General features: G+C 40.9%; 1 long non-coding RNA gene across 1 annotated transcript; it reads right to left on the reverse strand.

Annotated features, from left to right (window-relative positions):
* Positions 1–346: 346 nt before the first annotated feature.
* LOC119897316 lies at positions 347–4,783 on the reverse strand. Its single transcript, XR_005443394.1, has 2 exons — positions 1,198–4,783; positions 347–1,167 (listed from the first exon to the last, which is right to left on the reverse strand). It is a non-coding gene; the product is annotated as an uncharacterized LOC119897316 (long non-coding RNA).
* Positions 4,784–13,246: the final 8,463 nt, after the last annotated feature.

Below are 13,246 nucleotides of genomic sequence, written 5' to 3' on the forward strand. Positions count from 1 at the left end.
GTTTTGGGAGCAGATCAATGTGCATCGAATACAATAAGCATCTTATTATCAGAATAAAACACATAAGACATAATAAGGTCAAGAGTAAAGAATCCAGGACATGTATGAGATAATTTGCCACGAGTTTACCTGAACAGCATACGTGAATATTAAAATTGCCCAAAATCTACAGTCTGTCATGCAATAGAACAATACGAGACAGGAAATTTCTGCTATAGTCTTAACAGAACTAACTTGGATTACAGTAAACTTCAGTGAGATGTCGGTCACTGTTGGATAGATTTGTTTATCAAAGACGCAAGCAAAGCATCACAGTACATAAAATAAGCAAAGCAGAAATGTCAGGTCGGACCACTGTGTTTTACGATATATTTTTAAACATTACAGTTATGTTTTTAACAGAAATAAACAAATTTGACAAAACTTCTCAATTCAAATCATCTGCCAGTTGTCTACCCAGGACTGCTGTTGTTGGTACAATGTCACAATGAATCAGTCTATAGAGCAAAACTCCAAATAAAGGTTAGTCACAGAATCTATTTTTCCAGTGTGTGATTCAAATGTAGACTAGCTCCCAAATGAAAATGATTGTAATTTAAACCAATTCTTGAAAACTGTAGCCACTCTGTCCTCTCTGCCAACACAACGAGGGGTGCTAATGAATAAACAGTTTGCTGGACACAATTCACCAAAAATGGTTGACTCACCATTACCAGCCCATGTCTCTGTTAAAAATGAAAAATCCAAATCACAGGAGATAAAAAAGTTATAAAATTATTAGACACAGACCCAGCATTAACCACAGCCATTTTCCCTTGTATGTAGTTTTTCAATGAAACTACTTATTAATAAATAAAATTGTCACTGCCATATTGTCATTGGGCTCAAACCCCACCTACAAATGTAGAGTAGCTTAGTAAATGTAGCTTAGATGTAACTAAGCTACTTTTGCCACGTTTTTGTAACTTAGCTTGCTACATTTCACCGGGGGGGTAGCTTCTGTGTAGTGAAGCTTAATTTAATCTAGAGTAGGTAGTAGCTTAGCTCACTACATTTTCCAAGTAGCTTGCCCAACACTGATGACATGTGACCAACCAAGGTGCATACTGGGTCTGGCTAAATGCTAAAATGATCATGCAGATCCTCCAGGAGTGATTTCTGCGTTCCCTTTGGAAAGTTTACCTTTGGAAAGTTTACCTTTGGTGAGGTGTGTGAGGCCTTTCTGCTGTTTTCGACAATAATCTCTGACCTGTTGTGGCCCAAGAGTGCTCTTTAGCTCTATCAATTTTATTGATATAGCACAGTTAAAACAACCAGGACCAAGGTGCTTTACATTTAAAAATTTAAATTACATTTAAAAAAACAATAATTACACAGTAAAAGTACAGCAATAAAACATTAGAACATACAGTATATGATATATAGTGATATTAAAATCACCAGGGATAATAACTGACTTAACTCAAAGGAAATGTCAAAGAAATGAGATGTGTTTTTAACAGTGATATACAACGTTCGAGTTGGGGCGGTTGTGATATGGACTGACAGGTTGTTCCACAGGTTAGGGGTTAGGGTTGGTGTAGGGGCAGCTACACCAAAGGCTCGATCGTCTCTAGTTTTAAGTGTGCTTCTGGGTACATCCAGCAGGAGGAGATTGGCAGATCTCAGTGTGAACACAAAGAAGCTCCTTTAGGTAAAGTGGAGCCAATCCATTAAGACATTTAAAAGTTAAAAGATTTTAAAATCAATCCTGTACTGAGCAGGAAGCCAGTGGAGGGAGCCCAACACAGGTGTGATGTGGTCTCTCTTTTTCTTTCCTGTCAGGTGGCAGTAAGCAGCATTTTGGACTAACTGCAGGCGATGACTTGTCCAAGCCCACATATAAGGAGTTACAATAGTCAAGACCGGAAGTTATGAAGGCATTAATCACCCTCTCTAAATATTTAGGAGGGAGATAGGCCTTTACCTTGGCTATAGTTCTAAACTGGAAGAAGCAAGATCTAACAGTGGTGGATATCTGTTTATGAAATTTTAATGCACTGTCCAATACAACACCAAGACTCCTCACGGTTGAGCGATTATTTGAAGTTAAAGGTCCGAGAGAACCTACACAAAGCAGTTCAGGATGTCCAAACACTATGACCTCTGTCTTGTCTCTGTTTAGGTTGAGGAAGTTCAGGGCATCCATGATTTGATGCAGTCAAGCAGGGCTGCAGTGAGCCCTTTGTTTTTACATTCAGGGGCAAATAAATTTGTATATCGTCTGCAAAACAGTGGAAAGCGACCTCGTACTAAAAATGGAGGCCAGGTGCAGCATATATAAAGAAAATAAGATATGGCCTCAGACAGAACCTTGAGGGACACCACAGGTAAATTGGGCTGTCTCAGAGGAATAATCACCGAGGTGGACAGAGAAACTCCCATCTGTTAGGTATTGAAACCGGTGTTCACACCGAAAGCGAATCCAGTGTTTTGGGCGGCTTGATTACAATCAAAGTCAATGCAAAGACGCGAATTCGCTCCGGGCAGCGCGAATGAGGCGTTTGTCTCGAAATTTTTCAACTTGGGCCATGTTGCGAAAGCCTATCAGCGATGAGATATTCCAAACGTCACCAGCGGCTTCGGAGCGTTGTTTGGAGAAGACCTGCCGAGCGGTGTAATGACAATCCGCAGGCCGACAGGGAGCTGCTAAAGAATGGGTAAGTGTATGGGGAGCAGTGCTGCAGCTTTCGGAGAAATAAACACCCGTAGTTGGTCTGGATTCTGATCTGACAACTACATCGTTTACCCACGGGAGGAGCTCAGAGTTAACTGCTTTTATTAAATTAGCTTTTGATTTATCTTCACTCACACTTCTCGGCAGCTAGCTTCCATGCACATCCGGTTCCACTGTTGTTGTTAGTGTTGGATGGCACTGGAGTTCTGCTGGATTCTACTTCATATTTATATAAAAAACGGACAAAGCTGGACATTACTTGGAAAAAGAAAGCGAGGAAGTTGAACTACCTGGTGATTTCAGAAAATGTGTGTCATTCAGAAAAAAAACATTTTAAAAGACCTGGCAAAGCATGAATTCATATGACTAACAAAACGGCATCATATTGTAGTTATTTTGGCATCAGTTTGACCAGTTTGCAATAAAATCACAGCACAAGGTTTACTTTGGGTTCAAATAGCAGTAGTATCTGCGGGCTGTATTTATTTGCTTGAAACGCGTTGTGTGTGAACACTCAAAATGTCCAGATGTCAAACTCGCGTGAGTAAAGTGAGGCGAATATTAAATTCGCTTTCAGTGTGAACACACCTTAAGAGCACTAAGACAGCAGAGACTCCTGAATCAACAGTTAAAATAAAGTCATTAAAAACTCTTAAAAGTGCAGTTTCAGTGCTGTGACGGGGTTTAAAACCAGACTGAAACTTTTCATAAACATTATGGTTAATTAAAAATGTTTGCAGCTAGGTAAAAATTACTTTCTTCAGGACTTTAGATAAGGAAGACAGTTTAGAGATGGGCCTGAAGTTAGAAAGAACAGAGGGGTTGGGATTTTCCTTTTTTAACAGGCGCTGCACAACAGTGTGTTTAAAGGCGGATGGAACATAGACAAGACACAAGACTTCCCTAAAGACGCTTTACTTCAGTAAAATGTCAATTTAGTATGGCAGAGGGATCTAAATACTATGACCACCACAGCACACCTTAGATAAACCAGGGAACAAGGAAACACGAAAACAAAATAAGAAATAAAGGAAACAAAAGAAAATTAACTTAAGAAAATAAGAGAAGGAAACAGGGAAATGTAGAAACAAAAGTAGGACACCAAAGACTGAAACACAGAAACAGGGAGACAAGGATACAGAATTTTTTTTTTTAAATTAATGAACAAACGACAAAAAAGAAAATTAAATAAGGAAACAAGGAAACAAAAGAACAAAACAAAAAAAGGACTCCAAAGGGCGTTATGTGTAGGTTTTTTTGACTTTCACATAACATGCGTATTTGATTTAATGTTAATTTAAAAACTGCAATTAAAGGCAGGGTAGGTAAGTTTGAGAAACTAGCCAGAAACTGCTGAATTTTGAAAGTATTCAACAGAGAAACTCCCACCCTTCTGAGCTCCTTCCAAAACCATGCCCCCAAAACACGTAAAAGTGCGTTGCCGACACCGCAGGAGGACGAGTGTGACGAGCGGAGAGTAGCGGCTCACATCAGGGGTAAGAAAATATCTAACTTTATTATTATGAAAATAAAAAACTAACCCGGCTGTTAGTACTCACCATCAAGCTAGCATGTTATTATTGGATAGGTTTAAAAAGACCGAGTTTTAATCAGTAACGAGCTGCCTAGGTAACTGTTAGCAACAGATAGCTGTGCTAACAGCTGTGTTAACATTGGGCAAAGCTAACAACAGGCTGATACACATTTTCTCGTTACCATCAGTTACACGTTACACTACAGGAACGTGAATTTCATGTTAGACTCATAACATGTACGTTGTTTTGCATGTTAGAGCTTCCATGGTGACAGCATTATTGTCTCTGATGAGGACTGCACCCCAGAGCCAAGCACAGACCGGGACAGGACCGGGGTCGAGGCGAAGCAGAGGAGGGAGGGCTGCCAGGGTCCGAGGAAGAAGAGGCAGGATGGAGAGGACGAGGTGCAAGCCGAGCAGCACATCTTCTAGGACCTGTGTCGAGCTTCACGCTCCAACAACAGCATATGAACAGGTATATATATACACTGTATATATACATACATACATACATACACATACATACATATACACACACATATATATATATATACATATACACATACACACACACACACACACACATATATATTTTAACCCAGTGTACTTGTCTCAAAGTTTCTCTGGTGTTTAGCCCCCTATGTAAGCCCTAAAATATATACTTTTTTTATTATCGTTTACCGATTACAAAAATTAATTACAACTTTGCTTTAGCCATCGGCTCATCTGTGTCATGAACATTGACCTGGTGTGTAATGTGGACACAGAAGTCCTGTCAGAGAACAACAAAGCCCTGTTCAATAAAAATATCTGATCATGTTGATGAATGTTCTGTCCAATATTGAGTAAAATGCACAAGAGTACTCATAATGCAACATACTGAATTGTGTCATCATCTTTTCTCCTGGCTGGTCTGTGGACACGGTGGTTGTAATCCTGGCCAGCCAGCAGTCTGATCAGTGTACTGGTGAGAAGCACAGGGTGTTGGAAGACTGCAGGTGACCTGAGGGCACAGTAGAAATAAAACATACAGGATTTTTTACTTCTGGTAAAACTACATTAAAAGGTTTTCACACAGTAGGTTTAGCTACGAACAATGTCAAAACTATATTATAAGTAGCTTATATACCAGAAACACAGATACTTGGGGACCTTTAGCCATTATTGTTTATGTATACTAATGTTGAAATGTCTCTCATAACTACAAACACACAGCTATATCACCACATTTGTAAAAGTAGCATACAGTCAAACATCAACTGCAGACGCAAGATAATAACACAAACAGATTAGATACAAGGTGTAAAGATAGGTGTAAACATAGTATAATAAACCTAGATGGCTCCTACACCAGCCTGCACCATAGACTGTATGGCCTGCACTCGTAGCAACCGTTAACTGAATGCTAAGTAGGTAGCTACGTTTGCTAGCGATGACAGTAACAAATTACCGTCGAAATGATAAAAGCCAGATTACCTGTCCAGCAGAATTAAAGCCACCACGGTGTAACTTTTCAGCCCCTTGGTGTTCGTCAGTTTTCAGTTACTATCGTTGAAAAGCCACGCAGATATTTCCTCTGGTCTGACCGCTTCGCTCGTCAGGTCCGAGCGAGCTGAGCGGGTGCGCGCATGGGGGCAGCTCCTGCAGCAGCAGGGCTGGTAGCCATGGCAGCGAGTGAGAGTGACATTCAGCCAGCCAATCATTGCATTCGGTCCGAATGGAACGAGTGGCTGTGTTTACTGCAGCCCTGAGAGGACTACAGACAGCTCTATTTTTCAGTGCACCTAACTTTTTAATATATATTGGTGTATAAAGACAAATATGACAAAACAACAAATATGACAAAAAGTGTTTTAGAATCAACTTGCCTACCCTGCCTTTAATGGCGCTTTTAAAGGCAATAAAAAAGCAAATGCTAATAAAGCTAATTTACCTACCTGTGTGGCTTGTTTTTCTTCGTAGCAACAAAAACATTGTTGTACAGCAACTGACTTGTGGAAGATTCACCAGCATGTTTTTGGCTCTACAGACGCTGCAAATTTAACATCACACTCCAAAGATTCCACTCGCTACCCCCAGCCAAGTGTGGAGGCCCACAACATATACACACACACTCACACACAGCCACAAAATCACGTGTTCCCCAATACACAAGCGGGCACATACTCACACATGCATCTATGCTGACTTATATGTGCACACACACAAACACACACACACAATCCCTCCTGTGCCTGTAAAATCAGCATAGCTCTCAGAAATTCCACTAACACCTCCCACCCCATGTGGACACACACATACATGCACACTCCTGTGAACCCACACAATTAATGTGAAATCACATCCATCTTCCACCCTTCTGCCCCTCCCCTGTTCTCCATTACAAATAGCTGAGGATTGCATTCTCTCCCTCTGGCCTTGCCTGATGTTGTTTTTACATGTCTTGTTGTGTGCAATACTCTCCCTTATGTAAGACAAAATTACTCAACATGAGTGTTATTCTCAGTGGGGGTGATTGCACTGGTGCATTCCAAACTCAATGAGAGATGGAGGGAAAATGAGAGAGAGGTGAGAGGGAGATAATCTTTCCTTAATGATTATTTTTATGGCAGCCATGCTTCACTAGATTGCCTACAATGAAGAAGGGAAAACAGGGGAAAGGGAGGTATGCTGCAAAAGTCATGAGTCAGATTCAAACTCATGAGCACCTGCTGAGCTACCACGCCTTTGAGTCAACAATCTTAAGTGGATTATTTCTTTGCAGATTTAACCCCCACCAGCATGAGTACTGAAGATTCCTTGATAAACACTGACCAAGAGATAAGAAGGGCACATGCAGAGTTAAGAACTTGTTTACTCTGTACAGTGTCACAATAGGCAGGAATGTCCTGTACTGTATATAGTGCACACTGTTTGTATGGTAGGAGAACATGCAAGCACCAACTATGACGTGCTAGGACACGGAAGGGGCTCCCCACAGAGAAACAACAGAAGGACAGTTCAATAGCTGTTTGTCTCTGATGCGTCAGGCACTAGTTCCTGCATTTTTCCATACATGTGATCCAAAATGAGGTTTCCTCCAATCAAGTCATCCCTTGTCCTTGCACTCATTCATAAGGACTTCTCATAGATGAAGCAGGGAGCTGAGATACTGACAGAGACAGATCCTCTATTGATAAGGCAACCAAAATAGAACACTTCATTGTATAATACTGTAGCTCATTTGTGGGCATAATGCACGGGCAAGTGCACGTGAGGTAAGGGACAGGAATGAAAACAACCATTTAATGATGGGTTCCTGGTGGCAAAATACCACACGTGTGGAATTGGGAACATTGCATGTTTATCGAATTCTCTCAAGTAGGGTAAACATGAAAGCAATGAAAGAGTGCTGGTGATAATATTAAAGTATAGTGACATTGTAACAATTAAAGGTGGGGTAAGTGATTCTGGAGAAATCCAATACCATGATTTTGAGCGATATAGAGATTAATAAAACTAATGTTAGCTTAAGCCTATTTCATACTACACGATTTTAAGCTTGATTTGCCTGTCCCCGAGCCCGCCTGCCCATTCTCATCTCAGGGCATCATATACAGACGATTTGAGAAAGGATTACAAAGCATAGTTATTTGATGCGAAAGGTACCCTTCGGCGTCTGTAGGGGACGCCCCAGATGCGTGTGTATAAGACGCCTCCAGGTGCGTCTATACATGACGCATGGGGTGACCGAAAATGCTAGTAGCACTTCTGGTCGCTAACTAGATAGCTAGCTTGCTAGCTAGTTTATGTTTAAGGCGCTGACAGCCCCCCGAAGCAACTTACCCTAAGCTTAACCATCACATAAGTTTGTGCCTAAACCTAAGTCAGTAAATATATGCATGTCGACTGGCTAACCCTACAGCTGTGCACATCGGCCACGCAAGCAGGTAGGGTTAGCCTCCTCTGAGTCTGTGTTGCAACGCACTAGCAAATTGCGGAGTTTGATATGGACGCTGAAGGGTCGGTATTGGACGCACTGATATGAGAATGGTTTGAGCTCGCAGACCGTCAGGCTGTGATCGGGGGAAATCAGCATTCAATCGATGTGCCAGCCGTTATGTGTGAACTGTTCAACGACGCATCACTGACACATAGCCGATGCCACCCAGATATCTAGCATACTAAATATCTGGAGGAGTCTGCCGACTCGACATCCACATCCAGCCAATGAGAGCAGGCAGCTACTATTTCACTGTAAAACACTTTTTACTCACCTCCAGCTCTCTCTGTAGTACAGACAATCCCTGCTACCCACGTGTGCTAATCCATTCTTTCACCTATATTCTTTGTCTTTATAATGGCTATCTTTAGAATAATAAACAACTGCTGTTTCGTGTGTAGCTTTGCCTCATTTCCTGTGACACTTCTGACAGTACGTGGTTTGAAGACCAGTCCGTTGGGTGACAGTGTCATTGTCAGCTCATATAGTGTGTGACCTCCCGTCACCGATCAGTCACGTACTATGAACACCACAATGACTCCCGTCACAAGACAGAAAGTTGTGTAGCCTGAACAGCACAGCGATCTGCCAACACTGAAAGTTGTGTAGTCTGCCCGAGCAGGTTAGGTTGTGGGTTAGCAAAGTGTCACTATAGTTGCTGCTTCGAAGCTAACATGCAGAGAGGACGAGGACGTTTCCAGAGCCAGCACACCAGCTCCAGACAGCAATACTCACTACTCTATACTATAGCAGACATCACAACAATAGCATATTGGCCAACCAGAAATTAATTTTAATGTATGGGTATATAATTTAGTGTTTCCTGACACACAAATCATGGCTGGAATGGTTGTTGTTTCCCATTTACAGAACCAGGGCTGTTTTTATATACAGCCACTCGTGCACACACAGCACGGACAGCTAGCAGACCCTGAGGAGATATATTTGCTGAATTTGACAAAAAGACGTGTATTGGATTAGCAACGCATACCCCACCTTTAACTAATTTCAGGAATTTGGAAATCTTAAAGCTGCACTTATCAATATATTTATACATTGACTTTTCTAGTGATAAAACTAGAGAGAATTATCACAAAAAAATCCCCTCAACTCTTTTCAGGTGTTTTCATCTGAGGATGTATTCACTGAAAAAGCTGAGAAAAATCCACTGTACACTACCTGCCCACCACCAACCAGCAGACAGACAAAGCTAGCTAGCTAGTGAACATAGTGGAGCATTTAGCAGCGAAAGAGTGAGCTATTTCCTTCAGGAGTTGAAAAAGAGATAAAAGGAGAGTGAATATATATCTAGATTTACATTCTTCAGGTGGCTAGAGACACAACTCCAAATAAATGCTAATGCAGCTTGTTGTCTGTTGGAAGGGGAAATTTGCAGCGGTGACAACATCTTGTAATGGTTTCAGAACATACACCTGTCTTAGCGAACTATGACGAAGGAAATAAAACGCCAGTAAACTTTACATTCATGAACTATTTGAACTTGATGGTTTCTGAAATATTAGCAGCCAATCCCACTTGCCTGTAAAGGATGCTGCCATGGCTAAGTGGTCTAAGCAAGCTGAACAGTCTTCAATGCATGAAGAGGTTGAAATAACCGAATAACTGAGTTTGTGATAAAAGGACTGCTTGTTCGCCAATGCCTAGCATCTGACTTGAGAATGGCATGTGGTCTAGAAGTGCTAATGCACGTGGTCACAAGACATCAGGGGGCATCTCTTCACTATCTTTGGTACAATCTGTTTTCAGACTGAGTACTCAATGTCCAAGGAGTTGTCAATACCTCACTTATTTTGGGGAACAACACTGAATATGATACCAATTTAATTTGGATTAGGGAAATAATTTCTCAGTGTATAACAGTTAAACTACTGAATGGAATCATCCTGTTTTACATTAGCCCATTTATGCTGTGTGAGAATCATCTTTACATGGCTATCTGTTTTTATTTAACATCTTCAATGTGCTTTTTGATTAAAACAGAAAACGGAGCTGTGTTGTCATTACAAGAACAACAAAAGCATTCTAGGTTTGGCCTAATTTCGGCATATTGATCTCGTCACTGTTCCACCACCAAAAAACTCTTCACAGAACATATCATAGCCACCCAGGTCAAAGGCCACCACCCTAAGTACCCAGGCTTGTTTGAACATTATTTATAATGAAATACATGGCTTGATGAATGAGCTCCCCTGATCTTCCTCTCAATCTCTTATTGAGCAGGCATGTCCTCCTTAAGGGGGGCTCCTCCTAGGCAGACAGACCTCTCTTGGAGGGGGGTCTGCGGCAGTGGGGCGGAAAAAAACAAAACACTGTCATCTGTTTTCATGGAGGTGGCAGAGGCCCAGCCTATAGCTGTGCTTTGGCTAGGAGAAATAAGAGAGAGATAGAGAAAGGAAGAGTGAAATTAGAGTGAAGAGGAGCAGAGGGTTATGAGGACGAGGAGAGAAGGATAGAACAGGGAAAGGGAAAAGGTGCAGAGGAGAGAGGTCGAGGGAAGAGGCAAGAGAAGAAATAGGCAGGAAAGAGCAGGAGGCTACATGCTAGGTGTTGGGTCGGGATAATAGCGAGGATCATGGGATATGCTGGCCTCCATACATGTACAAAGGCAGCTCACAGATGACAGTGCAGTGGCATACCGGGCACCGATCCAGAGTATCATCCCCCATGGGAAGAGTCTCTTTCACTCTATCCGATTGACTCTCTACCCTTCTCTCTCACAATATCATTCACTTTCTATTTCTCTCTATTTCACTCCATCTCATCTCTCTATTGTCATCTTCTGTCCCACGTTATCCAATAAACTCTGTTCCTCAATGCCTTTCTTCACGGGTGCTCTTAATCAAATTAGACTAGCTCCAAGTAACAGGAGGAAAGACTAACAATCAGACAAACAGACAACGCCCTTCAACTGACATTTGTTTTCTCAATAACTTGTGGCTTATAGACAATGTGAAGAGAATGGTAGGTATCACACTCGCACACAAGCGTGCATGCACACACACACACACGCGCACACACACACACACACACACACACACACACACACACACACAAGTAGCATAAATAGAGTATTAACTAAGACAATGACTACAAACTCTCAGTGTGGGTTTCCCAAGAGGTCTATGAGATGGATTTCTCAGTGAGCCTATTGTCTCGTTCCTGTTTACAACCGCACCTAATCTTGTTTTCACATGTGTGCTTTAGCTGTCAGGAATATATGTGGGTGTGTGGCTGTGTGTTGGTGTCAAGAACTTCTGTTTTCAGAAATACCACTAATCTCATACAAAAGCGTTGATTCAAGTATTACATAATGATGAATAAAAGTAGATTCCTTCAGTGACAGGTGCCTCAAATTAATATTTTAACACTAGTGCTGAAATGATTAGTCAATTATTTGATCAGTGGATCAACAGAGAATTAATATACAAAAACTTTGAAAACAGATTAATTGTTAAAATCAATAAAAATCAATAATATTTGCTGGTCCTAGTTTCTGAAATGTGAGTTTAAATTGAATACCTTTGGGTTTTGAACTGTTGGTCAATATCAAGCATATTTTACAACAGCACCATGGACTCTGATAGCCATTTATTTTTAACAATTTATGACATTTTAAATTTATTAATTAAAATTGTAGATTTTAATCAATAATTATTTGCAGCCCTATAAACCCTTTATTCTGTCCATCACCTGGTTAAAATTGTAAAGTGTTAGGATTTTTGTTTTTTGTTTTGTTTTTTTGTTCTTTGGTTTTGCTCTGCTGCAGTCCCGCACTAACAATTTGCCACCACAGCCACTTTTTATCCAGCCCACCAAGCACATGAGCAGCCATAATGACACTAATTGCCCAAGAGCTCACTTTTCCTCTGAATGGTTATGTGCTGCATTGTGCCTTAAGAGCCATCTGTGCTCCTGTCTTAAATCGATATCTTGCACATTCCAAAACTTCAAGAGGACAGGGAAAGGCACCACTCCCATTCATAAATAATGTGTATGGGGTGAGGGGGACGTGGGCTACTGTTTCTTTGTGTGTCTGTTTGAGTTGCACCTCTCCAGGCCACTGGAGGTCTGGGAGAGTGAAGCAGCTCATGACATCTGACCCTTGTGCTATCTAACTTCTCAGGGTGGAGGTAAAGAAAATGTTGCCAGCCATAAACTGATATTCTACTTGGGTGGAATGTTTCTATCCCATTTTAGCTTGTGGACATTTTACTTTGCATTTACATTTTGAACCAGTTTAGCTTATACTACCACATTACATACAACCTTTTAATGGAGATTGGTACAGGTGTTCAATTAATATTCCTAAAACATAATAATTAGAGGACTTAGCAAGATCAATTTTAATGTGAGTCAAAAAGGCCAAGATGTTTTTGAGCTATTTAATAGAACAATGCATTAGCAAAAGGAAACATAACCGTTTTTTGTTCTTATTTGAGCTGCAGAAAATCTGCACCACAGATAACATTAAAGAATATAAGTTATATATATAATATAGTTCCACATTTTGAGAAATATGCTTATTCGCTTTCATAGGGTTAAATGAGAAGATCGATACCACTCCTCTGTTTGTGTGTTAATTATGGAGCTGGAGCCAGGAAGCAATTAGCGTAATTTAGCATAAGCTATGGGTTAAACAGCTAGCCAGACCTAAGCCTGACTCTCTGTCCCAACATAAAGGGAAATTTCTTGTTGTTTTATGAAAAACTTTTGTGCAGGAAACATTTCAAACAGCGGCCAGGTGCAGCAACTTCTTTGCTGTAAATGAATGGTATCAATCTTCTCGTTTTTAGAAAGAAAGCAAATGAGCATATTCCCCAAAATGTGAAACTATTCATTCAAAAGAGAAAATTCCGGACCAAACTAAAAATAGCGTGTCACTTTGTGTTTTCACTTCAGTCAGTGTCACAAGACTGCAGTGCTATATGTGACATTATGTCCACATAGCAGCAATCAATTTTGTATGAGCTCCAACATGATTTCGATGGACAAA

This window comes from Micropterus salmoides, unplaced genomic scaffold, assembly GCF_014851395.1.
Source record: "Micropterus salmoides isolate LMB-PRFRI ecotype aquatic unplaced genomic scaffold, ASM1485139v1 Ms_hic_scaffold_11, whole genome shotgun sequence".
Taxonomy (NCBI): domain Eukaryota; kingdom Metazoa; phylum Chordata; class Actinopteri; order Centrarchiformes; family Centrarchidae; genus Micropterus; species Micropterus salmoides.